The 25068-nt window shown below is 45.3% G+C and overlaps 1 long non-coding RNA gene across 1 annotated transcript; it reads left to right on the top strand.

The window, feature by feature from the left end:
- Positions 1-1223: 1223 nt before the first annotated feature.
- On the top strand, positions 1224-18689 carry LOC134483966 (uncharacterized). Its single transcript, XR_010061194.1, has 2 exons — positions 1224-1752; positions 2687-18689. It is a non-coding gene; the product is annotated as an uncharacterized LOC134483966 (long non-coding RNA).
- Positions 18690-25068: the final 6379 nt, after the last annotated feature.

Genomic DNA, 25068 nt, shown 5'->3' with positions numbered 1-25068 from the left:
CAAACTCAGCCACAACAAAATTATGGGTCAAGAAATTGAGGTTTTTACAGTCCGGTTCTTAAGATGAACGAATGTACACATACAGTCTACTCAACCAATTCTTCACCTTCCCAGACGATTGAATCCAGTTTCTCTTAACAGGGGGTGACTTGGAAGCAGTCTCTATCTATCCCCCACCTCCCAGTCCTGAGTTTTCAGGGACCTTGGTGCAGCAGAGCACTTTATGACCCCTGGGGCTCCTTGGTCCCCACTGTGGAGTTTAGGTGGCAGGCAAGGTCTGGCCCAGGATTTGAACACTGAGAACTGAACCTCAGAACTGTGTTCTTTCCTACAAGGTGGCTCTAAATAACCACTCTTCCTGCCTATGAGGACAGGACTCAGAGCTCAGGGACCACTTGTGGCTGCCTAGGAGTTGGCTACATCTTAGAAGCACAGTCTGGATCCAGGGAAGAGCAGTGAACCTTCTGCTCAACTCCGAAATCAGTTCAGAAATTGATTAATTTTCATTCAGCCACATGACCAATTTATTTGGCTTACACTTCCAGAGTTCACGAACCTATTTTTTTTCCCCTCCCAGGAAGGAAAACAGTAATACTTTCCTTCATGGAGGTGCATAAGGAAGGGTATAACACTACCACCCGGAAGAGAAAAGCTGGTTGCTTGTTTGTGTGTGTGCTCTCACAGTTGAGGCTCCTATGTGCAGGTCAGAGGACAACTTGTAAGTGCTAGGGACGGGACTCAGGGTAGAGGCTTATGGCTGGCCACAGCATCTTCACCCTAGGGTCCTTCTGTAGCTCCCCATTCAGAAACTTCAGGACATTTTTCTCAGTCTTCACAACAGCCCCACAATGCAGAGCAATTTGGTCCCTGTTTTGCTGATAGGAAACAGACCTGAGAGGTTAGGGTAATTCACTCTGCTGTCTTTACCCCTTCACATTTTGTGGTTTCGTTCCTTGTTCCCAGCTTGGAGCCTAATTAGCTGGAAACCCTCTTCACCATTTGTAAGAAGAAAGGACATTCCAGGAAATCTGAAGCCCCCCCCCCATCACTCTGCAGTAATATAATAGTGGCAACAACAACAACAGCTATTATTATTATTTTGAGACAGGCTTTCATGTAGCCCAGGCTGAGGCCAAACTTGCTTTGTAGCTGAGGATGGCCTTGAACAACAACTCTTGCTTTGTAGCTGAGGATGGCCTTGAACAACAACAACAACAACTACTACTACTACTACTACTACTACTACTACTTCTTCTTCTTCTTCTTCTTCCTCTTCTTCTTCTTCCTCTTCTTCTTCTTCTTCTTCTTCTTCTTCTTCTTCTTCTTCTTCTTCTTCTTCTTCTTCTTCTTCTTCTTCTTCTTCTTCTTCTTCTTCTTCTTCTTCCTCTCCTTCTTCTAAAAAGATTTTTATTTTATTTATTTCATGTACGTGAATACACTGTCACTTTCTTCAGACACACCAGAAGAGGGCACCAGATCCCATTACAGATGGTTGTGAGCCACCATGTGGTTGCTGGGACTTGAACTCAGGACCTCTGGGAAAGCAGTCAGTGCTCCTAACCACTGAACCACCTCTCCAGCCCCAACCTTGAACTTCTTATCCTTTTGCTTGCAGAGATCACCAGAGCACGATCTCCACACTGGTTTTGTGTGGTACTCGGGGTAGAATCCAGGCCTCCTGCATACTGAAGTGCTGAGCTCTGCAGTCTCAACCCGCAGTCCCAGTATTTAATGGAAACCTGAGTGCATCAAGTATGTGGCAGCCTGGTTTTGAGTGTTTTACGTGTTTGTAATTAATTAAAAAAGTATTTAAAAAAACAAAAAAGCAAACAGGGCCTGACTAGGCATCCCTGACTTGGAACTTACCTCTGGAATGCTGGGGTCAAAGGTCTGCTTTACTACACCTGGCTCATTTAAACTTTTTAATTTTATTTATTTTATTTTATGTGATGGGTATTTTGCCTGTAAACACGTCTGTACACCGAGTGCATGCATTCCCAGGAAGGTCAGAAGAAAGTGTTGGATCCTCTGGGACTGGAGTTATGGATGGTTGTGCATCAACATGTGGGTCCTAAGAACTAAGCTCTGGTAGGAGCAGAACCAGGTCACTTGACTTCTAATTATTGCTTTTGTAAAGAAGGTTCCCGGATGTCCATGTGTCCACATCATGTTACCTCTCGCCCCCCTTTCACTCTCTCTCCCTGTGTATGTGGGCAATCAATCAGCCCATGGAAAAGGTGAAAGGGGATAGCTGACTCCATAACATTGTACCCTGAGTCAAGTGCCTTTTAGCTCTGGACCTGTAAAATCAAGCCTACAAGATCCTGGTCCTTCGAAGGCCCCTTGTCTGCCCCTAAGGCCTCCTGTCAGCTTTAGTACTGACGTGGGTGGGGTGGGGGGGGACATGGCGGCTGACCAGGGTGGAGATTGATGAGAGAGGACCTCAGACCGCTTGTTCTTCCAGTCTGCTCGGTGATTAACTCTGCAGAATTGAGTTAGGGCTGAAGCTCTCTGGCTGAAGCAGGGAAGGAGGAGGGGCAGAAATGGCAGCTCCTTGGTCCTGGTAGTGGTTTGTAAGGGCCTGGAGTCCTGTAAGCCCACAGGGATTAGCAGCAGTAGAGGAAGCTTGTGGGACCTCGGGGGTATGGCAGCGATGTTCCTCGCTTTTTTCATCCTCTTTCCTCAGAGGCTGAGCATGTCTCTGCTCCAGGGCTTGGCCAAGAAAGGAAGGAAGCCATTTCAAACCCAGAGGGACCACCGAACAGGACATGGCAGCAGGGCAGGAAGAGAAGCAGGTAGGTGGTGTGTCTGTTGGGTTTTGAATTATGGAAGACCAGTCTTTCTGGGCCCCAAAGCCTCCTTCCTTCTTGGGTGGCTTCGTGTTTCCATGCCTTTCTGATCTGTGAAGGGCTTTTCCTCTTGCAGACATATCTAGCCTGATGTGACTTTCTTAACCGCAGTAGTTAGTGACTGGTTCTGCATACTGACTGAGCTCACAGATTTCCTGGGAATAGGAGTAGGGGAAGGTGAAGAAAGGCAGAGGGATGGTCAGGAGAAGCTGGACCCAGTGAGGAGGGTGTAGGCCTTGGGGAGGAGGAAGACCCGGTTTAAGGAGTTCTGTAATATGTTTGGGCCACCAGATTGGACCAAATTGGAGCCCATAGAGAACCCGGTGAAAGAGGGAGTCATGGGCTCTGTCCCAGCCTCTGTTACACCATCCGTGAATTTGGTACAGGGGGAGACAATGATATGTGAGATGGGGCCAAGGTGTTATTCTATCTCTCATGTTCTCTGAAGATGCTTTACCTGGGTATGGCCTGAGTTCTGTCTTGCTCCCTCTTTTTCGAACTCCAGTTTCCAGGGAAGTAGAATGGGAGGCCCAGCCAGCAAAATGTACTGTTTTGGATGTCAGTAGTGCTATGCATAGGAGGAAAAAGCCTTTATGGCTTTTCTCACAGGAAACTGTTAGAGCTGGATTTTTCAGGTATGTAAGACATTTGTCTACCAAACCTGGAGAGTTGAGTTTGATCCCAGGAGCCCATGGGAAAGATGAAAGGCGATGGCTGAGTCTATAACATTGTACCCTGAACCTGTAGCTCTGCACCCGTGAAGTCAAGCCAATGTGTATACCTCTAACGCACAGTGGCCAGAGAGACATGAGGTGAGTACAGTCGAGATGGCGAGCTTGGTTGTCAACTTGACATAGCCAGGAATAGGGAAGCTAAGCTAAGGGATTGCCTCAGTCGTATTGGCTTTGTTGGCATGTCTGTGGAGGCATTTTCTTGATTCTAGTGGTGTGACATGTGTGCCCTCCATTGTAAACACACACACACACACACACACACACACACACACACACACACACACACATTAAAAATTAAAAAAAAAAAAACAAAAAACCGAAAAAGGGCCTGCAAGGTGGGTTGGTGGGCGAAGGTGATTGCTACCAAGCTCGATGACCTGAGTTTAATCTCTAGGACTCACAAGGTGGAAAGAGAAAATCAACCTTGCAAGTTGTCCTTTGACCTCCACACATGCACTGTGGCATGTCCTCCAGTAAACTTACTCAAAAGCTCTCAAAACAAAAGAAAACAAAAAAAGAATCAACTCAGGAAACTAGTAGAGCTTTCTTTCTGGTGAGAATCCACCATGACCTTACAGTGTCCAATGCGTAACAACTTTTGTTTTGAAACAGGGACCCAGAGAGCCTTGAACTTCATATGCAGCAAAGGCTGGCCTGGGCTTTCTGATGATCATCCTGTTTCTCTCTCCCCTGTGTTTGATCGTGGGCGTGGGATACCAGGCCCTCCTTTCTGCAGGCTCTTTTTGATGTGAAGTGTTTCACTTGGTCTGGCTGCTGAGGATCATGCTTGGGTCACCCCCGACTAGGTACAGAGAAACCCTCTGGCTCTGACACAGGAGAGCTTTAGGCCTGAATTCCTCCCTTCAAGGGCTTCCTTCCCAGGCCTCCGCCTTTCCTGGATGCTTCCCACCTCTGGGTTGTTTCCCTGCTCTCCTCAGGGTGCTCTTTTTTTGTGTGTGTCTGGCTTCCTGTGGCCTCCTTGTTTAGCTTCATTGAAGACTCAGACTTCAGTCTTGATGATCCTTCCTTGAGGCTCTTCAGTGACCCGAGGGCCATTATTTGAGGTCTTCTGGCAGAATTCAGTATGGTAGTCACCCTCAAAACCAGATTGCACTTTCCTTGTCCTAAAGCCAAGCCCTTGCTCCAGATTTCCTAGGCTGAGTTTCAAGCCCCAGCCCCAGTGTCAGTCAACAGGCACTGTGTGACTGTCTCTTTTTCCCAGCTCTGAACTATTCGTTAACCCACACCTCCAAGGCCCTGTCCTGCTTCCTATCGGCAGCATCTAGTTTTCCTTTCCAAAGTGGTTTCTGAGATTTTGGGCTCTTAAGGGTTAAGAGGCAGTCCCTTCCTCTCTCCAGCTGCAGCTGCAACCTACTTGGATTTTGGGCCTGGGCCAGATGAGGACGAGTATTTAGAGTAATCCTACCCTATTCCCAGCCTGGTTCAAGTGGAGGGAACCCCTGGTAGGTAAAAAGTACAGATTGCAAATAGGAACAGTTCAGGCAGGTAAGTGGGATGTGGGAGTTCAGAGTTTGCTTGGTTTAGTCGATTTTCTATGGTCAGTAACAATACCACAGACTGGATGAACTACAGAGAAAAGACATTTATTTTGGCCTACGATTCTGGAGGTCTAAGGTTGAGGGGCTACCTTGAGGCAGTCCATAGCATCACATGACAAGAACCACAAAGTTCTCCTCTCATGTGTCTATTGGTATACATTTTCTTATAAAGATACCAATATAATCATGGGGGTGGGGTGGGGCTCCACACTGATCTGATGACATTGTCTAATCTTTTGTTTAATTTTTTAAATTAAATTTGAATTCTCCCCCCGCCCTCTCTCTCTCTGTAGGTCTGAGAACATCTTGTAGGATTTATGAATCCCGGGGATTGAACTCAGGTCATCAGGTTTGGATACAAGCGCCTCTACCCACTGAGCCATCTCAGCGGCCAGCCACTGTCTAATCCTAATCATTCCAAAAGTTCACATCTCTAAGCATTAGAGCGGGGTTGTTTTCATCCTTTTGATACCTCAGTCTGGGGGTTAAATTCCGACTTGGATTTTGAAGGAGACAAATCATATTAAAATTCTGTCTCGGGGTTGGGGATTTAGCTCAGTGATAGAGCGTTTGCCTAGGAAGCGCAAGGTTCGGTCCCCAGCTCCGAAAAAAAGAACTAAAAAAAAAATTCTGTTTCAGCCCCCCTGTAATGGTTAATGTTGTCAGTTTGACAGGATCTAGACTTACCGGGAGGGATTATCTAGATTAGGTTAATGAAGTAGGAGGACCTACCTAGGTGTGGGCAGCACCATCCCCTAGGCTGGGAATCTGGCCAGCATAAAATGGAGAAAGCTAGTGACACCCGCATTCTTCTCTGTCTGCTTCCTGACTGTGGATGCGATGTGAGCAGCTGCCCACCCTCTTGCTACCATGACTTCCCTGCTATGATGCACTGTACTCTGTACCTCTAAACTTCAACCGAGAGCCAGAGCAGACCCTTCTCTCTTCAAGTTGATCTCGTCAGATACATTGTCACAGTGATGAGAAAAGCAACCAGCTCATCCCCAATACTCCTTCCAATACAAATATAGTAATTATTTCACCCTCTTCTTAAATTGGTCTAGCATCGATTAAGGAGTCCAGAGTTCAAGATCATCTGAGACTCAAAGCAAATGCCTTTTAGCTCTGAACCTGTGAAATCAAACCAATGTATTTGCCTCCAACACACAGGGATAGGACAGACACAAGGTTTGTACCCCCTGAGATGGTGAGCTTGGTTGTCAACTTGACATAGCCAGGAGTAGGGAACTTCAGCTAAGGAATCGCCTCAGTCTTCGTGGCTTGTCGACATGTCAGTGGAGACATTTTCTTGATGTTAATTGATGTATGGGGGTCCAGATCATTGTGGCCCATGGATTCTTCTTGTCTGTGACAGCCTCTAGTTTGAAATCTCTCCTGAATGTGCTGTTTACTTTCTTCCCTGGCCAAGCTGTGAATCTTCTAATTGGTTTTACTCTGCGTTTCATTTCACAGCAGATCTGACTATTGAGTAACCAGCAATGCTCACACCACAGTCTGAGTGTTCGGCTGTGAAATTTTCACTCAGTGAACTAGTGTGCTGTATCTCTAAGCTTAACTTTCCAAAGTCGATTTTTGTTTCTTTTTTTTTAAGGATTTATTTATTATATATAAGAACACTGTGGCTGTCTTCAGACACACCAGAAGAGAACACCAGATCCCATTACAGATGGTTGTGAGCCACCATGTGGTTGCTGGGATTTGAACTCAGGACCTCTGGAAGAGCAGTCAGTGCTCTTAACCACTGAGTCATCTCTCCAGCCCCTTTTTTCTTTTCTCTTTTTCCTTTCCTTCCCTTCCCTTCCCTTCCCTTCCCTTCCCTTCCCTTTCCTTTCCTTCTCTCCCTCCCCCATCCCCTCTCTCTTTTGAGACAGGTCTCTCTATGGAGTCCTGACTGTCTTGGAGGTTGCTATGTAGATTGGACTGGTCTTGAACTAACAGAGATCCTTCTGCCTTAAAAGTGTGCACACCACACCCAGCTTCCACAAAGTCTTTCAGTACAGCCACAATGCACCCACATTCTTTTCCGTGGTATAACATGAGTAAACTTTAGTTCACTTTCCAGTGGCACCTCGTTTATGACTGAGATTAGGTCCCTGCTCTCTTTCCTGAGTCCTCACTAGAATCACCCACAATGCTCCAGGCTTCATGCGATATTTATACCTTTTTTTTTTTCTTTTTTTTTGGAGCTGGGGACTGAACCCAGGGCCTTGCGCTTGCTAGGCAAGCGCTCTACCACTGAGCTAAATCCCCAACCCTGATATTTATAGCTTTTATAAAGTTTCCTCCTGCCTCCTGGATGTTGTTCTTCCTTTCTCCCCTTTGGTGTTCCTTACCTTCCCACTCTGTAAACTTTGGAGAAGCTGGCCTCAACCTGTGATCCTTCATATCCACGGCCAGGTGAGTTTATGGCACCCAAACACGGATTATTCCCAAGTTTATACTCCCAGGCTGTGTTCTCCACAGAACACCAGCTTACAGATTTCCTCATCTGTGGCAGCTCCCGTCTTAGGAGTGTTATGAGGATTAAGCGATCCAGGCCCGTGAAGTGATGGAGAAACACACTGCTCAAAGTGGATACTATGATTTTAAATGTTTTCTATTAATCTCTTTATTTTATTTTTTGTGGTGGTGGGATGAAACTCGGGTCTTCACTCCTGCCAGGCAAGCGCTCCACCACTGAAGCGCACACCAAGCAGAGCTTGCTTTATGGCGCAGCTGTTATCACTGCTATCACTGTTGTTGTTCCTGCCAGCCAGCTCCTTTTGGACATCTAGAATCATCTCCGACATGACTCATCTCAAACCCCAAACTTTTGCTATCTGCAGCACTTGTCTCTCTCAGTAGATGACAACTGGGTCCTCCCAGGAACTTAGGACAAGAATCTTGGAGTCATCTTGCCTTTCCTATTTTTTCTCTCTCACATCCCAAATAGAATCCATTAGAAAATCCATTATCTCTCCCTGGCATATATTCAGAGTGTGGCCACTGTGGTCTTTGCCTGTGTCACCCTGAGTGATCTCCTCCACACTGCTTCTTGCTTCTACCCAGGTTTATTTGTGCTTTGTTCTCAACACAGCATCTAGAAGGTTCTTTTCTGATATGAGTTGAGTCATGTTTGCTAATGCTCTGACTTCCTGTCTTTTCCCTTTCAACCTGCATGGCCCGTGAGCTGCCTTCTCACACCTGTTCCTCTGCTCACCTCCACCCCCTTGGTTGTTCTCAGATGTGCCAAACGCTTTCCTGTCTGAGGACTTTCTACTACTCTTGCCTTTGCCATAGCAAAACATCGATTTTTTTCTCTTTTAAAAATAATTAGATAAGAATTTCTGTCCTGTTCTCCCCATCACCTTAAATTTTCTTTTATGTGCATGGGGTTTGGTCTGCATGAATATCTGCGCACCATGTGCGTGAAGTGCCCGTGGAAGCCAGAAGAGGGCGTTAGATTCCTGAACTGGAATTACAGGCAGTTGTGAGTTGGGAATGAACCCCTGGTCCTCTGGAAGAGCAGCTAGTGCGCTTAGGTGCTGATCTCTCCCTCCACACCCATATTGCCAAGTTTCTACAGATTATGATAGAGTTTGCACAAAACATTGGAAGTTTGGGGGCAGTGAGCCGGCCATACAGAGACATCCTAGAGACCTTGTTAGGGCCAGATTTCTAAAGTCCTTGGGGAGATGGCTTAATGGTAAAACTGCTTGCTGTTCAAGTGCCAAGGCCTGAGTTTGAATCCTCAGAATGTCTGTAAAAATCTAGAGGCAGCAATGCACATTTGTAATCCAGTGCTCCTATGGGGAGATGAGAGGCGGAAGCAGAAAAATCCTTGGAAGCTCAAGGGTCAGCCAGTCTGGTTTGCACAGTGTTGAACAAGAGACTGCGTCAAACGAGGTGGAAGACTAACATGCCAGCTTGCCCTCTTGAGGGCAGAAGACATGCTTTTGACACATGTCTGCCTCCATTCATATACATGAGCATGGATGTGTGCACATGTGTGTGCACATGCACGCACGCGCGCGCGCGCGCGCGCGCGCGCACACACACACACACACACACACACACACAGAGATTAAAAAGCAAGCAAAAAGTTCTTGAATGTCCTTGATCTGCAGGGAAGTGTGTGTGTGCAGGGAAGGATTGAGAGCAAAGTAAAACGAGGGACTGAAGCAGTCATCGCAGGTGTTTTAATGCACTGTTGAATGTAAAAATGGATGCTCAAAACTATGATAAAATATGAATTATTTTGGGAGGCAGAGGCAGGCAGATCTTTGTGAGTTCAAAATCAGCCTGGTCTACAAAACAAGTCTGAGACAGCCAGGGCTCTGTTACACAAAGAAGCCCTGTTTCTAAACACACACACACACACACACACACACACACACACACACACACACTCACTCACTAACACATACTCACACACACACTCACTAACACACACTCACTAACACACACACTCACACACACTCACTAACACACACACTCACTAACACACACACACACACACACACTAACTGATGGGATGAAGCCAGAGAGTTGAGTTCAAGAGTAGCATTTCACTCACTGCACATTGGTCTGGGCCCCAGCCTGCAGGACAGTGGCTCAAGGTCTTTTCTAGACTGGGATAAGAGGCAGCTTGGGTGTCTGGGAGGGATTGGCTAACCAGGGACACTAAGCAGTTTTCTAGGGAAAAATAAGAACAGGCAGGGCTTGGAGGTTTTCATCTGGACAGGAGCTCCTGGCCTGTGAAATGAGTTAGTGGATCTTGCCTCAGAGGAACCAGAAAACCCTATATGGATTGGCTGGGTAAAGAGCAGGGAGACTTGTGGTATTGGATCCAGGCAGGGACACATGGGCAATGAGGCCCTCACCTGGGTCTTGGTCACTGCTAGGATTCCTCACAGTTGCTATGCTTGGGTGCTTCCTGAAATGAGAGTCAGAGGTGGCACAGGGACCGGGTTCTGTTCTGGGCGGCAGTCCATGGCCATCCTCCATTCCTCTTGCCCTTGATCTCTCCAAGGCCATCAGTACTGTTCCTACCAGAGGCAGAGAAGGATGCATGGGGTCGATCTCAACAACTCTCCTAAGATCTTCCTGGTGTGTCACCCTTACCTGTGCAGAACTCTCCGGATATGCATTCCAGAAAAGCCCAGAAATGGATATGCCTGATTTTCAGGGCAAGAGCTGGCCCAGGTATGAGGTGATAAACTGCTCTGTGAGGCAGGACCTGGGCTGGAGGGAGGAATTCCTGCCCCTCTCCCATTATTGTTTTTTGCTTCTTGGTTCCCAGACATGTGCACCTGCTCCAGGGAGGGGAAGAATCCCTGACTGGCTCTGCCTTAACTTTAGCCCTGTTTTCTACCTTCATGGTCTGATTTTAATTTTTGATCCCTAAGTACAGAGATGAGTTAATCACCTCAGGACCCTCTTATTCACCCCCGCAGCAGCTTCCTCTTCCACACTTGCATGTTTATCCCGCCGTACCGTAAAGCCCAGCTGACAGTTCCTTCCCTGCTAAGTCCACGGGTGAATTAACTGTGCACTCATTCAGTTGCATGTTTGTGCCCATCGTGTACACTCGCGGGCGATATTATTTCATGCTTTCAAGCGGTATAGGGGACAGAGATCCTTCCTCTCACTTCTCATTTCTCTCAGCACTGTGTTAAAGATGTCTCCAAGACAACATGTGTTTATACGTGGCTGTGTCGTGGGATACCTCAGGATGCTTCTCTCTACATTTCACTGAAACACTGATAGTGATGGATATTTAGCCCAGGCTGGTCTCGAACTCATGATCCTTCAGCAAATCCTACCAGCATGCGCCACCATAACCAGCAGTGATGGATATTTAGATGATCACTTGCACCCACAACTTCAAACACACAGCAGTGAAAGTCCCTGTAGATAACTCCTTTGAGATCTCTCTCTCTCTCTCTCTCTCTCTCTCTCTCTCTCTCTTTCTCTTTCTCTGTGTGTGTGTGTGTATGCGAGTGCGAGTGTGTGTGAGCGAATGCAATAAGGCCTATTGCTTTCTAGAATGGTGGCACACCTCCCATCCTGCTAGCCATGCATGTGGCATATGTGGAGTTACAGGGCTGTTACTCCTATGTAGTTCTGAGCTCTCAGTTTTATCTGGCTTTCTAATACTTGCATTTGATTTGGCTAAGAAGAAAGTGGAAAGTAAGTAGTCCATTTCCAGTTGGAGTTTGTTGTATGACTGTTTGGTGGGGGCACAGTGACATCATCGTCATCATGTGGTTAGCTTTGTGAATTTCCTCATCAGTAAGACGATTTTCCTTTTCTTTGCTCATGGTGTGCCGGAGTTCAGGCGTTTCTTTTATTTGAGGGAGGGTTTCATGTTGCCTAGAAGGGCCTTGAGCTTACTATGTAGCCAGTGATAGCGTGAACTTCTGGTCCTCCCAACTCCACCTCCCGAGTGCCAGAATTATAGTTTGTGCCACCAGGAATTGACAGTCCTGCCTCAGCTTCAGGAGGGTGCTTGTCATCGGTCCTGCTACTGTAGCGTTTGCCCCCATTACCCCCCCACACTTCCTTTTCTTCAATCTTTCCCTCTTTCTTTTTTATGACAGTCTTGCTGATAGCCTAGGAGCCCTTGAATTAAGGCTTTCGTGTCTCTCCTTCCTGAGGGCTAGAATTACAGGCGTTTGCCACCATGTCTGGCCCAATATGATACTCTTTTTTTTTTAAAGATTTATTTATTCATTTATATATATAAGTACGCTGTAGCTGTCTTCAGATACACCAGAAGAGGGCATCGAATCTCTTTACAGATGGTTGTGAGCCACCATGTGGTTGCTGGGAATTGAACTCAGGACCTCTGGAAGAGCAGTCGGGTGCTCTTAACCGCTGAGCCATCTCTCCAGCCCCCAATATGATACTCTTAATAGTACTTTTATTTTTTTCGTTAAACACATTCAGGTCAATAATAATTTTATTTTAATTTAATTGTTTTGAGACAGGGTGTCTCTATGTATCCCTGGCTGTCCTGGAACTCACTATTGAAACCAGGCTGGCCTTGAACTCACAGAGGTGTACCTGCCTCTGATTGCCAAGTCGTGTCCCATGTCTCAAAAGAGAGTGGAGTTGGGACTGGTGAGAGAGCTCTGTGGTAAGAACTCTTGCTGTGGGGTTGGGGATTTAGCTCATTGGTAGAGCGCTTGCCTAGGAAGCGCAAGGCCCTGGGTTCGGTCCCCAGCTCCGAAAAAAAGAACAACAACAAAAAAAAAGAACTCTTGCTGCTTTTCCAGAGGACCCAAGTTTGGTTCCCCGCACCTATATCTATCAGGTGGCTCACAGCCTTGTAGGTCCAGCTTCAGAGAACCCATCATCTGTGGTCTCAATGGACTTCAGCACTTACACTCACACCCCCCCCCCACATAGACATTTAGTAACAGTAATAGTACTAGTAACTCTTTAGTATTGCCATTTGATTCTTTCCTTATATAGCTCAGTGCCGCCTTGAACTCCTTGGCCCAGCCCGGTCTCCTTATCCCTACCCTTGAACACTGGGCTAATGAGCATAGAAGTCACAACACTTGGACACCTGGCTGGTGTTTTTGTTTTTTACTTTTCTGCTCAAAATTGTCTCGATGATCTTGGTTTCTTATTCTTCAATGTAAATTTTAAATTTTAGTGTAAAAGTTTCTGAATTCCTAAACATAATCCCAAGTAAAATTCTGATGATAGCACATTAAATTTGAGGAGGAAGTCATTCCAAAGATGCATATGAAATGTTTCCCATCTACCAAGATAACGTTTATGACCATAAGAAGAATCTTACGGTTGTTTTTCTCTCGGGATGGCTTGGCTATCCTTAACTGCCTAAGTGGCATTGAGTTTTGGGTATCTTAGTACCCAAAACTGGGTCTAAACAGAGTAGTTCCAACTTGTTGCTATTGCTGTTTCCATCATTTGGTTTTTCAATCCAGTATCGTTGTGTGGCTTTTTCATTACTTTTGGTCGTTTATTGATTTTGTTTGACTTTAACTAGGTAAGCGATCAGATTCCTTCTAAATAATGGCATTTTAAAGTCTTCTGTTTTAATCCTTAATTTTCTTGTATTTTTTTTTTTAGGTGGAGTATGTGTTAAGCCCCTAGTCTCATGTCAGATGATTGGCCCTTCTGCTGAAGATGTACACAGGCACTCTCACTTGGACTTTGTTTCCATGCTCAACTGGATGGCTCACCTCTCTCTCTCTCTCTCTCTCTCTCTCTCTCTCTCTCTCTCTCTCTCTCTCTCTCTCTCTCTCTCTCTCTGTGTGTGTGTGTAAACATACCTGGTGCCCTAGGAGGCCAGAAGAGGGTGTCAGACTCTCAGACTCTCTTATTCTGGAGGTACAGAAGACTGTAGTTGCTGGGAACCATACCTTGTTCCTCTGCAAGAGTAGCCAGTGCTCTTAGCTGCTGAGCCATCTCTCCAGGCCCCCCTTACACTATTTTAGTGATTTGGTGGTAGGTGGGGATGGTGGTTCGTGCATGTCTGCCTGCCTCCTTCTAGGAGACTCAAGTAACAGCTGATGGATTCTAATAAAGACTTCATTTGTTACAGGGCTTTTGAGTTTCTAAATCATATTTGTAGATTTATAGGTACCTGAATCTTTAAGCAATGGAGGAGACTTCAGAGGTTACTGCAGGAGAGAGGACAAAGAGAAGGATCGATGGCTGTTTTCCAAGGATGGCTCTGAGGGAGAACACAAATGTCTACTCAGCGAATTCTCGCTGTGCAGATAATGCTGCACGCATCTCCTTTGTCTCCCGGTGGAGTCCTGCAAAGTCAATGATGTTTAGTGACATTTGTGGGACGGACTTGCTCTCTTTTGACAAAGAGGAAGGACTATTTGTTGCCTCAGGGCTGGTAGAGGGCATAGCAAAAAGCTGTGGCTGGAAGACAGTCTTATATAAGCCACATCCCTTCCCGAATAAACACTTAAAGGAAAGTCTGAGAGGCGTCTTCACTCACACCAGGTGCCCTTTCAAATGCCACCAGAGTCCTGCATGACTCTGCAGCAGACGTCCTGCTCAGTGAGGCTGAATTTGAGAAACTGTGTTAGGTAGCATTTTATGCCAGGCAGGAATGTGGGGCTTCTCAGTAAATGGATTTGGAGCAAATAAGTAACTTCGACAGAACAAAGCCAAAACAAGCAAACAAAGAACAAAGTTTCTTTTACTTTGTGCTAAATTTCATATACATAGTTACATAGTGATAAAACCTAAAACCTCAAATGTGCTTTTTTTTTTTTTGAAGGAAGTGTGGGTAAATAGTTTTGAATTCAAGGGGAGGAGAATTTCTTTTTGTGTTTTTGTTTTGTTTTGGGTGCTCGAACCCAGGGCCTTACATAAATGTTCTACCAAGTTGCCAACCCTGGAAAGGCCTTCTGAGTATAACCTGAAACTCAGAAGGTGAATTTAAAAAAAAAAGCTGGGCATGACGTCACATACCTGTAATGGAAGCTGGAGGCAGGAAGATTGCAAGTTTTGAAGATTTAAAGCCCACCTGGGGTGAATAGTGAGACACTCTTTTAATAAGTTGGGTTGTAGCTTCCTGGTAGAACATTTACCTAACCTTGGGTTTAACAGTCAGCCCAGAGAGAGGAGGAGGAGAAGGAAGAGGGGAAGGAGGAGAAGGAGGGGGGAGAGAAAGAGGGGAAGGAGGAAGAGGAGGAAGGAAGAAGAAACAAAGTTAAATCGATGTGGCTGGAGACGCAGCCCAGTGACAGTTCACTCGCTTAGTACACAGGAGGCCTTTGGTTTACTTTCCAGAATCAGAAGAAGAAGAAAAAAAGGAAAAAAAAAAGGAAAAGGAAAGATTCAATTATATAAAGTAATAAAAGAGCTTCTATTTTCAAAAGAAACAATATATTTAAGTGATCATTTTCAGCTGAACATGGTGGCACACGCCTGTTATTCCAGCCCTGGGAAGGATGAAGGGGGTCCTCTAGGAGTTATAGGCCTTGTGAGCTGCCTGACATAGGTGCTGGGAACTGAACTTGGGTTAGAGCACTGCAGGTGGTCGGGGGTGAGGTGAGGACATCTCCCTGAGCCCTCACCACCTCCCAGCAGATAGGTGGCAAGGCCAGCTTTCCTGAGCTCCTGCCCTCCAGGCCAGTATTAAATACTTGAAATAGAGAATCCACTCATGTGAATCATTAAGAAACAAGTTCAGGGGAATGTGGTGTGCAAACATAAGAGTCCCCTGTCAGGGAGGAAGAATTGGGGTCCTGGAGACTCAGATGGTTACAGGAAATCCTCATTCCCTCTTCCCTGACCAGACTTGGGGGGGTCTTGCTCTAAAACTAACCCTCGATGAGTACTTCCCTCCTCACTGCCACAGATCTTTCTCATAATTTGCTTAAAAAATGCCTTTTGGGATGTCTTCTCAGCCTATTTGCTGTTTCTGAGCTCTAACTGTTCAGTCTCCCAGGACCTCTGCAGTATTCTTATACCAATGCACCTGTCTCTCTTAGACACAACTGAAGACATCTGACTCCAGGGTTGGTCTGAGTGAATTACATTCTTATGAATATTCGAATGTGACTCAGACAAGTAGGACTTGTAAGGACGTCTAAAGTTGGAGCTGGATGGTCAAATTCGTGCCAGTGTAAAAGTACAGTGGAGAAAACTAGAGAGAGGAATGGGGAGGGGAGAGGGGGAAGAGGGGGAGAGAGAAGAATGAGGCACTAAGATTTGGAGGAGAAAAAGAAGTTGTAGGAGAAGGAGGGGGAGAAAGAGGAGGAGGAGAAGGAGAAGGGAGAGAAAAGCGAAGGTGAAATTCTGCACCTGACAGGAGGAGAGTCCAGCTTCCTGGCCCCCGGGCCCCTACTTTTGCAGCCCTGAGATAAATAGAAATGGGGCCCACACCCAATAACTTAAACGGTGGTGTTCTCATAGAAAGTGCCTTTTGAATAACTGATTTTATTATTTATAACAGTTTTAAGGTGCCTGGCATTGTGGTTCATGTAATCCCAGAACTTGAGAGGCAGAGGCAAGAGTTCGTTATTTTTAACACACAGCAAGTTTCAAGTCAGTCTGGACCATGGAATCCTGTCTCAAAAACCTGAAACCAGTGTTGGGAGATGGCTCAGGGGGTAAAGACACTTGGTATGCAAGTCTGAGGATCTGAGTTCAAATTGCTAGTGTCCACATAAAGAGGTGGACACAGGTGCCCAATGCCCCAGAACGGGGAGGTAGAGATAGACTGATCCCGGGACTTTACTGGCCAGTTTGTGTAGCAGCTCTGGTTCTTTGAAAGACCCTGTCTGAAAGGAGTAAGTGCGAGTGGTAGTGGAAAGGGCCTGACACCATCCTCTGGTCTTCATATGTGACCTCACACCCAGGTACCATACTGCACAGATACACACCACCGGAAATAAAATACAAGGGGATCAAAACGTGGCTCAGTGGTTAAGAGGATGGACTGCTCTTCCATAGGACCCAGGTTCGATTCTCAGCACCTACATGGTGGCTTACTGTAACTCCAGTGTCAGGGGAGCCAACACCTTCCTCTGGCCCCCACTGGCTCTAGGCATGCACATGGCATACCGTCACGCATGCAGGCAAAACGTCGGGTCAGTACACATAAAATAATAAATCCTAAAAAAAATAAAAAAATGAAGCAAAACAACAACAAAACTACCAAGCAGGTAAGCAAATAATCCCAGGAGTAGGGATTCATCGCACACTCCTACCACATACACAGCCTCTCTGTGTCAGTATCCCACAACAGTGTGGGCTTCATTCCTCACAAACAGTAACTGTGCTAACACGCCAGCGCTGCCAGAGCTGTAGTGTGCTTTATGGCTCATGCTTGGCATTTTATATTCTATAGACTCTGACATGTGTGTAATGGCGTGTATTCACCCGTATAGTGCCAGAAAGCCTAGACTCATGGTCCCCCCAGTCTCTGTGCCCTGTCTGTTTGACTCTTCTTCCTTCCCAACCCCTGGTGATCACTACTTCCCTTTTTTTTTCTTTTTTTTTTTTTCCAGGGCTGGGGACTGAACCCAGGGCCTTGCGCTCGCTAGGCAAGCGCTCTACCCCTGAGCTAAATCCCCAACCCCTCACTACTCCCTTTTTAAAAATTAATTAATTAATTTTTTATTTTCAGGATATCCAGGTTGCAGTTCCCCCTCTCTCCCATTCACCCTCCCCTCTCCCCCAGATCCATTCCTTCTCCATTTCCCTTCAGAAAAGAACATAGCTTCCAGGGATATCCACCAACTATGGCATAACAAGATACAATAAGACTAAGCACAAACCCTCTTATCAAGCCTGGGTGAGGCAACCCAGTAGGAGGAAAAGGGTTCTGAGAGGGTCAGAGACAACCCCAACCCCAGTGTTAGGAGTCCCACAAAAACACCAAGCTAGTGAGATCATGGATCCTTTTATTGTCTCCATTATTTTGCCTTTAAAAAAAGGAATGTAATATAGCCAGTCATGTCAGTCGGATCTTTGAATTCCAGGCTAGCCAGGGCTACCTGGTGAGGCACTGTCTCAAAAAGGATGCCATATGGAAAAAGCTATATATTATGTAGTATATAGTGTGTGTGTGTGTGTGTGTGTGTGTGTGTGTGTGTGTGTGTGTGTACAGTGGAGAAAGATAGAGAGAGAGATGGGGAGGGGAGAGAGAGAGAGAGAGAGAGAGAGAGAGGGATAGAGCGCGCTGGAGGGAGAGGGAACAGGGGAGAGAGAGAATGAGGCACTAAGACTAGGAGGAGACAAAGGAGGCAGAGGAAAGATGAGGAAGAGGGAGAGAAAAATATAGAAACATAATCTAGTTATGACAAGAACTCCATATATGCATATGTATGTTTGTGCATATGTAAATATACACATATACATGTATATATGTACACTTACACATACACATGCATACACATATACATACATACATGTATATATATGGAACTATATAGTTCATAGCTTTTTCAGAGTGGTTCTTTTGCTGAGTAATATGCATTGAAGCTTCCTCCATGGCTCTTCATGGCTTGGTAGCTCAGATCTTTTCATCACTGAATAATTTTGCTGTTCTTTTAAGTCAAGATAAGAAAAGAATTCTCCTTCTGAAATTATTCCTTCTCTAGGTGCAGTCAGATAACTCCACGGAAGGACACACCGCTACCATTAAATTGAAATGATGAAGAGACATGCCATTTTTTTCTAAAATAAGAACTTGCTTTTGTGTCCTTTTGGATAGGTTGGAAAACTGTCATTTCGTTTGCCAAGAGACAAAAGGACAAGGCTCCCAGTACTTGGGAGGCAGAGACAGGTGGATCTCTATCAGCCAGGATTGCATAGTGAGGCCCTGTCTCAAAGAAACAACAAAGGTCCACAAAGAACGGAAAGACTGAAAGGATCTGGAATGAGCAGGGCAGCCTGTGTCCCCATTAGATGTTGCATGTCCAGAGGAATTTACCCTTCAAGCAAACGATGGACTTAATATGTTTGGAGGGAAATCCTTGTTTGTAAATTTTTTTATTGTGGGATTTGATTAATTAATTAATTGTGTGATGTACATACTTCTTGTGTGTTATATATGTGTGCGTATATGTGTCCACACATGCATATCTGGAGGATGCTGGTGCTCTGCTCTGTCACTTTCTACCTTATTCTCTGAGACGCATCTCTCTGAACCTTGAGCTTGCCTTTTTAAACCTATGCTAACTGGGCAGCAAATCTCAGTAATCTTGTCTCTGTTCCCCATTGTCCTAGTGCTGGAGTTACAGATGTGCTTGGCCACACTTAGTGTTTACATGGGTTCTGGGGATCTGAACTCAGGTGTTCATGCATAGTCGCCAGCCCCACTGTGGGTTTTTCAGTATCCTGTGGATGCAAATATCATACGATGCAGAACTTGGGACATCAGTGCTTACATGCTTTGCTCAAAGAGCGATGGGATTGTATTAGTTCCTCTTCTGTTGCCGTAGTCAAGCATCACCTCAAAAAGTAACCTAAGGGGGTTGGGGATTTAGCTCAGTGGTAGAGCGCTTGCCTAGGAAGCGCAAGGCCCTGGGTTCGGTCCCCAGCTCCGAAAAAGAGAACCAAAAAAAAAAAAAAGTAACCTAAGGAAGGAAGTGTTTGTTTGGCTTATGACTTCAGAGAGATTGGGTCCATAATTGTGAGGAAAACAATGCAGAGAGAGCACATTTCATCCTCACGTAGGAAATAACAGAGAAGACAGGAAGTGGAGCTAAGCTCCTTTAAACAACCTTCAACCCCCCCACCCCCGACTGTGAAGGACGTCTTCGGGGATACACGTGCTAAAAGTTCCACGACCTCTCCAACCAGGATCCAGGAACCCATGAATACTTAAACCGCTGGGATTGTTTTCTATTTTATTGAAATAGCTACTGTTATATAAATCTACATACTGTCTGATACAGCTTTTATTTAAAATATGTTGTGGTGGTATGTCAGAGAAGACTAAGAATCAATTTGAATAGCACTTGAATGGAACAATGTGTGTCTCTGTGGAAATACATGTTGGAACACACTGTGGAGACTGTGTTAATGATGATTTGGATAGAAGCAGAGTAACAAAAAGATAAAAATCAAAAGGATATCAGACAAAGGCAAGAAGTCAGAGGGATAAAATAAGAAAAAAAATCTGGGGTGGAAGACATGGCTCAGAGGGGAAAGGTATTTGCTTTCTAGTCTGATGATCTGCATTTGATCCCCAGAACCCACGTGGCTGAAGAAGAGAAACAACTACTGCAAGTATACATACATACATACATACATACATACATACATACACATACATATTTACACACACATACATACATACACATACAGACATACACACATACACATACATACTTACATACATACACATACATACACACATACACATACATAATACATATACATACATATACATTCATACACACATACATACATACATACACATACATACATATACATACACACATACATACATATACATACATATACATACATACATACATACATACATACATACATACATAACAATAAAACAAAGAAGGGTGGAGAGGTTGCTCAGCGGTTAAGAGCACTTGCTGCTTTTCCAGAGGACCCTTGTTGGATGTCTCACAGCTGTTTGAACCTCCAGCTTCAAGGGACTCAACATCTTTTTGTCTCCTTGGACACCCACGTGTAGTCCGCACACACACACACACACACACACACACACACACACACTCAATGTAATAATAAAAGCAAATCTTAAAATCTATATGTGGTCTAGATTTTCTAGATTATGTGCCTGACAGTGTCTCTAAATATAGAGGACTCAGAAAAATCCTCCCTTGGCTTCTTGTCTGCTCTAATTTGCATTGTACATATCAGAGCAACAGTTGCTTGGGACTTCTGCCATCTCAGTATTATCATTAGCAATTACTATTCTGTTCTCCTCATGTATACCGGAAAGCCCAGGAGATCAAGTATTTCTATGTGCTCCTGTGCCTTGAGCATACAGAATTGTTTTTATCAATAACAGGAGCCAAGGTCCAGGAACATACAATGGTGAGGTAAGAGAGACTAAGAGAATTGCTGCCTAAGGCAAGCCTGCATTCTTGACTGCATAAAACCTCACATAAATGACAGATGCTCTGAGACTGGCCTCAGGAGAAAGAGAAGGAAAAGGAGAGAGAGAGAGAGAGAGAAAGGGTGACCACAGGATGCCGAGAGGTGGTACAGTTGTTCATCTGCAGTTCAGGAGTGGGCAGGAGACTCGGTCTTTCATAATCATTTGTGTTTCTCTGCCCTAACACTGGTGGGGAGGGACACAAACCCGACTATCAGTCTTGGCTTTGGGGCTGGGGATATGGATAAAGTGCTTGCTACGTAAGCATGAACACTGGAGTTTGGATTGCCAGTACCCACAAAACAACTGGGTATGTGTGGAGGGACAACCCATAATCCCACACTGGAGTGTAGAGATGGGCTTATTGGCTAGCTAGACTGGCTGAATCAATGAGCTCCAGGTTCAGCAAGAGACCCTGTCTCAATAAATAAAGTGAGGAAGAAACCTGACATCAACATCAACTTTTGGCTTCTACACGTATATGTGTACACAGAAATGCACACACACACACACACACACACACACACACACACACACACACACAGAGTATCTCCCCACACACTTAAACACGCATGTATACATGTATACCTATCTACACACACACACACACACACACACACACACACACACACACACTCACACGGGGGGTGGGGTAGGGAGAGGAGAGAGAGTTGGGTGACAGGATTCCCATTTTGCCTTGGTCATAAAGTTGGTAAGGATGACACCAGAATGACAAGAGGCTACCTCACAGAGCACTTGTGTGCAGTAGATGTTCTCAGCATGCAGGACAAGCAGAGAGGAAGGCCAACAAGAATGCTGACAACATCCATGTCCTGGTTCCCGTCCCCATTGTCCCTAGGGAAGTTTCAGCTTGGTCCATTTTGTGGTTGATTATGAGAGCATTATATATCCCATTTATGCTTAAAATAGCTAGAATTGTCATAGAACCATGTATAAATCAAGAAGAGTTCTACCAACAAAGGTTCAGAAAAGCTGCTGTGTATAGCCCAGAACTTTTCTGGTGCTTGTGTGTATGCGTGCATACCTGTGTGTGGAGGCCAGAAGTTGACACTGAGTTGTAACCGATCTTTTGCTACTTTGTGGGTTCTTTTCTCTTCCACTCTTCTCAACCTCTTTTTCCAGTCTTTCAACCCCCTAACACTAGATAGGAGAGAGAAAAGGCTAGAAAGAAAGGGGGCAACATTATTTTTTTTTTTGGTTCTTTTTTTTTCGGAGCTGGGGACCGAACCCAGGGCCTTGCGCTTCCTAGGTAAGCGCTCTACCACTGAGCTAAATCCCCAGCCCCAAGGGGGCAACATTATTGTTAGACTACTTCCTGCTGATTAGGAGCTTTGAGATCCTTGGGGCATTTGATCTTTGCCATCAGGATTGCTACTTTCTTTGTCCTTCTTTGTGCACAACTACTTAACAAACAAATATGATTAACAGTAACAAATAATAACCAACAGTAACCAATCACCAACTTACCAATAAACCAACCAATAACCCACCAAGTGACCCAGAGCTCAGGGCTCTTTATGTACCCTCTCAAAAGTCCCTGGAATCCAAACATCATACAATTGCAGAAACTCTCTACAGCTGACAAAATCACTCCCCTGCTAGCGCATGAGGCAGATCATAGTCAGCTGCTGGGGACAATCTGAAGCAGCCTCATATCCCACACCTTGGAATTGGATTGGAATGAAAACATATATTTCTGTGTTTTTAAAAAGAAACCAAAATTCCAGAATTCTCACTACACTGGGTGTCTTTCTGTCACCCTGTCTTATTTATTTTACGTTTTATTTTAATTATTTAAAAATTATATGCTTATGTGTAGGGTACGCGGATGTGTGAGTGCAGGTGCCTGTGGAGTCTAGCAGAGGGGGATGGGTCCTCTACAGCTGGAGTTACAGGCAGTTGTGAACTATTTGATGTAGATGCTAGGAATAAAATTCAGGTCCTCTGGAAGAGTAGTATGGGCTCTTAGCCAGTGAACTATCTATCTATTGCTCCAGTCTGTCCTTTCTTTCTTTCTTTCTTTCTTTCTTTCTTTCTTTCTTTCTTTCTTTCTTTCTTTCTTTCTTTCTTTCTTTCTTTCTGAGTCAGGGCCTCTCGTTGAACTTGAATTGGCCTGAACTCAATGGCCAATGAGCTCCAGGGATCTTTCCGTTTTAGCACTTGGAATGTGTGTGTGTGTGTGTGTGTGTGTGTGTGTGTGTGTGTGTGTGTGTGTGTCCATAATCCATATTTGACCAAATTCTGGTCTTCATGTTTGTTGACTGTGTCATTTCCCTAGCCTCTTGTCTAGCATTTTTAATTTACAAGAACAACTTACAGGAGTTAGTTTTCTCCCTTCACCATGTGGATTCCAGAGATCAGATCAAACATGGGTCAGCAGGCTTGGCATCAGACATCTTTAACACTGAACCCTCTTGTTGGCCCCAGGGCTTTTAAAAATTTTTTTAAATTTTTATTTATTTATTATTTATTTATTTATCTTTTGCATTGCACGCAGACTGGTGAGTCACTTTTGGTTGTGGCATCTTTAGGAGTTCTTCTCAAGGGGCATTCTGGGACTTGTCTTTCCTGGATGACAACCTGGATTGTTGTGCTTACCAGACACAGCCATGTGGTCCTGGGTGAAACGTCTTATTGCAATTATGTTTCTTGTTTAAGTAGTCCCTGCTGATTTGTGAGCCATTTCATTTGCTTAACATCTTAGAAGGTCCAGTTTCACATTGGGTTGTGCGTGTTAGCTGCCTATTATCCTAATGAGATGTTCTTGGGAGGCAGCCACAGCCTTCGATATTATTGACCTAAGGAAAAAGTATCATGACTGTGTTTATAAAACAGACTTTGTAGTGGTCCATGTGGTGGTGTTAGAGAGCCCCATCTACCCTGTCCATTGGAAGATTATTCTTGGAATTGATTTAGGGATGAGGTAACCATGTATCGCTCTTGGTCAGATATTAAATCTAAAAAAATGTTGAGGAGATTAGTATCGTCTTCATTTATAAGGGACTGCAAGATGCTCACGTACTCAGATTCCTTAGGAGATAAGAAACCCAGCTTTTAGATCAAACTGCCTGCTGTTTGGGACAGAAGAGCAGCAGGTGGGTTGGCAGTTTAGGGAGTAGAGTCAGCTTTGGAGCGGACTCCACAAAGGGGACACCCTGACTTGAAAAGGTGGGGGGAAGGGGGGAGGAGGGGCTGGCAAGGGAGCACAAGAAATAAAAGTAAAAAGCATTTCCCAGGATAACCTGAGCTTGACCTGCAGAGCCCACACAAAGGGAGGAGAGAACCAGAGTTGTCCTCTGACCTCCACATGTGCCCTCCTCTTCCCCTGCACCACACACACACACACACACACACACACACACACACACACACACACAACGAAATAAATTTTTAAAAATTAAAAAAAGAAGAGTAAAGGAAAAGCAGAATTGGGAAGATTGATAAGACATGTTGAAGTGAGTAGACAAGAATGTCTGAGATCTTGGGTCTGAAAATAAAGAAGAAATCCCCAGGCTGGAGAGAAAGAGAGAGAGAGAGGGTTGTAGGGATAGCTATAGGAATGGCTGCAGGGGGATGGCTATAGGGGGATGGCTGTAGGGGGATGGCTGTAGGGGGATGGCTATAGGGGGATGGCTGTAGGGGGATGGCTGTAGGGGGATGGCTATAGGGGGATGGCTATAGGGGAATGGCTGCAGGGGGATGGCTTCAGAGGTGGCTGGAGAAATGGCTGCAGGGGGATGGCTATAGGGGGATGGCTGTAGGGGGATGGCTGTAGGGGAATGGCTATAGGGGGATGGCTTCAGAGGTGGCTGGAGAAATGGCTGCAGGGGGATGGCTATAGGGGGATGGCTGTAGGGGGATGGCTGTAGGGGGATGGCTGTAGGGGGCTGGCTGTAGGGGGCTGGCTGTAGGGGGCTGGCTGTAGGGGGATGGCTGTAGGGGGATGGCTGTAGGGGGATGGCTGTAGGGATGGCTGTAGGAATGGCTGGAGAAATGGCTATAGGGATGGTTGGTCATAAAGAACATTTGCAGCCCTCCCAGAGCACCCACATCTCCATGTCACAACTCCAGTTCCAGAGGCTCGGATGCGCTCTTTCAGCCTCTGGGTGCACTGCATGCACATAAGAGACATACATATACACACACAGAAAAACACCCATACACATAAAATAAGCATGGATATATATTTAAGAAAAAAAAGAAAGTCTTTATAACTGCGCCTAGAGGGCCTTGCACATGGCACTTGTGTGTGACAGGGAGGAAGGATTAGCCATGCTATGCTAGTCACCTGATATTTCTGCAGGACAGCT

The sequence above is a fragment of the Rattus norvegicus genome, chromosome 1, assembly GCF_036323735.1.
Source record: "Rattus norvegicus strain BN/NHsdMcwi chromosome 1, GRCr8, whole genome shotgun sequence".
NCBI lineage: Eukaryota > Metazoa > Chordata > Mammalia > Rodentia > Muridae > Rattus > Rattus norvegicus.
Note: the sequence above shows the minus strand (reverse complement) of the source record. Positions and strands in the feature narration are given on the sequence as shown.